Consider the following 3,643-nt stretch of genomic DNA (forward strand, 5'->3'; position numbering starts at 1 on the left):
TTGACATCTGCACGCCACCCTTCCCGTCAGGGACCAAAACAGGGACAAAGAATGAAAACAGAAGCCTGCGGGGACAAAGACATCCTGCTTCAGGCCCAGCCACGTCACTAACAATGTATACATTCACTGAGAGGGGTGGGATGGCTGGGGGGAGGGAGGAAGGGGTGGGGTTTGTAGGGGTAAGGTTACTACACTGTGGTTGTTTACCAGTGGAAACTAGATATCGTGAAAGATGATGTAAACGTTTTATTCTCAAGGTAATAATGAGAATAATTTCATTCCCATGATTCAAAATGATCCTGTCGTCTTTTGCTATAAATCTTATAGCTAGGTTTGGCTAATGATACTGAACCAAAGATTTTATCAGTAAACCTTTAAGTCTTGTTAAATGTTTTGAGCAAGTTCATAGCTGTATGTCTTATAATTGCTTTTTTTTTTTAGCTAATAGAGGATGACTTTGGGTGAGAGGTACAGGCAAGAATATTTAAAGCAATTTTAAAAAGAACAAGCTAATAGGTAACACACAGTAACCTAAATGTTTAATGTTACATTGGATAAGTTCTGACAAGCCACAAATTTAGCATTTAGCTGTGGATATGGACCAGGAAAAACTATTTAGAAGATTTTGGAATAAGATATCTGGAAAACAGTTCCTACGACTTGCATGTTTATTGGCCGATAGCCTTTTTAGCTCTTGTAACCATAATTTGTCGTTACATAATGCCCTGAGGCTACATCAATGTAAAGAAAAAAATGTCTCTTTAGTCAGAGGCATCTGTTAAAAACTGTTTTGAAAATGTTGATTGACTTGAATTTCAACAGGTAAAGTAGCATCTAATGGCATCTGTAAATGGCCAAAATATTATATAAGCAGTTTGTTTCACAGCTGGTAAAACACTGGTTTTTCTTTAACTGTTGACAAAGCCTGAGCTAAAGTGGAAAAGTTAAAGCTTGTGATTTGATCTGTGTCTACTTCCTCATATCACGTCTTCTTTCGCAACATAAAAATAACCCAATCTCATTACCCAACCTCGTCTTCCCGTGTCCTGCACTATGTCCTTTCTTCTCCTTCTACTTCACTTCTCCTCTTTCAAAACTCCCTGATTGGGACCCCCTCCAACATCTAACATCGAAGCCCACGTCTATCTTTATCCCTCCTGCTCCAGACTGTCAGTGTCACCAGTCACCTCACACTCACTTGGTTTGAGTGCTGCAGGAATTCATTCCTGAGTCAGGCGTCGGGCCTTATTGGGGGTTCACTGTGAGGGCCTCAGTGGCAATCATGTGATTGAGTGAGAGAGAGAGAGTGAAAGAGAGAGAGAGAGACCTGGAGTTTTCAAAACATTTGACATTTGTACTTGAAAAATAAACATATTTAGCTTGCTTGCCAACAGCAAAATATTTTACCTGTGCCACAGCATACTTTTAAATTAATTTACTTTAAAGTAAAAAAAATCTTTTTTTCTGTTGAGGTATGCAGTCACTAACTGTTTTAACCCTGGAACATTAATATTTCACTAATGTTTGCTAAATAAAAGAAATAGCAACAAATTATCAATTTCAAATGTCTTTGCAATACAATCTTGATGTTGTTAACAGCTAAGCCTCATGGGAAATCCCAGTTCAGTTCTCAGTTTTCAACACAATAGACTGACTAATTTTTGCATTTAATGCCTCTTATGCTGTCAACTGGTAACCATATGTAGCCCACACAGAGTGCAGTGTTTAACTCCATGCCCACATGGACGTGTTGGCTGAGACGATTATTCCTTTAATGGAGGTCATGGAGACACCACCACCTCCATAAGAGGAACATTTTCTTTTTACAGTTTCAGCAAAAGTGAATATAATCAGTCTGACAGTGTTAGTGTTTCCACCGAGTGCGGGGGAAAATGTTAAGACGATAATCTGTGTTTTTCTCAAAACTGCCGTTGGCTACAAAACACTAATTATCCATAACTCCAAAACCAAAACAATGATCTGAAAGACAAGTCAGAAACTTCCCGTACAACGGGGCAAAAACCGCTCCTCGGTGAGTAGAAGCTTGTCAAGAACCTGCAGCTCTTAAAGAGTCAAAATTAAATGACGATTAGTTTTCTTTTCTTTTTTTTTTTTTAGAAAATGTCCCAAGTTACGTGTCTTCACATCCTAACGATAACCCAATGGGCTAAACCACTGCTGATGTCTTCATCCGTTTGTAGTCTACCACATATGGTTATCTGAAAGTCAGCGGTGAGACACGGAGGCAACATATTTCTGTGGTCGGCCTCACCCAATCAGCAGGCACCACTCATAACCACTCAGAGAGAGAGAGAAAACTGGGAGAGAGAGAGAGGGAGAGAGAGAGAGAGAGGGGGAGAGAGAGAGAGCAGTTGCCTAAATATAACCCAGCCCTGGGGCTCAGTACCAGGTCCTCAGCATGAGGTCTGGCCACACACTCTGTAGAATGAGTCTGTATATATGAAAACACCAGGTTGATTTACTTTTAATCTTTCAAATAAAAAAGGATAATTCACAAAAGTCCTTCCTATTTTTCTAGTCTTTCAATGTAATTTCAATGTCCATCAAATTTAATAAGACAACAGTAGCAGACAGAATACGTCGGTACTTTTGACTGTAAATATGTGGCAGAAAAACGCAGTACAGTCTGATAAATACATGCAGTGGATGATTGATGTACTTGTACTTTTTAGCTTTACTAATCTGAGAAATATAAAATATAAATTCTTGTATTTTACAATACAGTAAAACTGGCTCTTCAAAGGCAGTTAAAACAAACAAAGCCATCACTATATCAATCACTATAAAAATAAAAACTTTAAAGAAAGTGAGTGAATAATCCAACACAATTAGCCAAGAGTTAGCTAAAATGTATACTATATTATTTAATGTCCCTAATGTGTTTGTAATTTCGGGCAGTGATGCTACAGGTTAGCCAAAATTAACTCAAAAAGCTAAAATTTAAATTAAAAGCCAAGATAAGTTAGTAATAAGAGTTTGCTCGAAGCCAAAGTTAGCATGAACAAAGAAGATAGCTAAAATAGGTACAAGTTAGCAAAATGTGCAGCAGAAATGTTCAGATAAATCAAAATACAACTGTTATTGTTTACTTGTTTTTGTGTTGCGTGTGTTCTGTGGTAATGAGTAACTTTAAGTGCTGTGGGGAAACTAGTTTGTTACAGTTACTCATTAAACTTCCAGTCTGGTGTAGGGCACAGCAGCACAGTGTTATTGTTTACAGTTTGTCATAAAAAAAATTCTGTCAATATTTGGGGGGAAATCGAATAGAGTCTTATACAGTCTTAGAAACACAATAGTTTATTATTGTATACTAATGATTTGATAAATATACTTAATTGTGCAAAAATTAATCAGGATTCATCTGTGGTGCGTTCATCTGCACCAATGCTGCCCTCTGTCTGTAATTTCACTTTCTTTGGCCGGAGGTTAGAATTCTTGGAAGAGTTTACCAGCAGAAAAATACTGTATACACAGTACACATTAAATACTACAACTGTAAGGATGCACGCTAGGAGTCAGTGAGGTTAAAAAACATGTTGTAATCAGTAAAACTACAAATATGAAATCACAACAAATGTGTTTGCCCACAACTGGGAAACTTCTGTACAAGAAAAAAAAAAAA

This window comes from Cynoglossus semilaevis, chromosome 8, assembly GCF_000523025.1.
Source record: "Cynoglossus semilaevis isolate Cse_v1.0 chromosome 8, Cse_v1.0, whole genome shotgun sequence".
NCBI lineage: Eukaryota > Metazoa > Chordata > Actinopteri > Pleuronectiformes > Cynoglossidae > Cynoglossus > Cynoglossus semilaevis.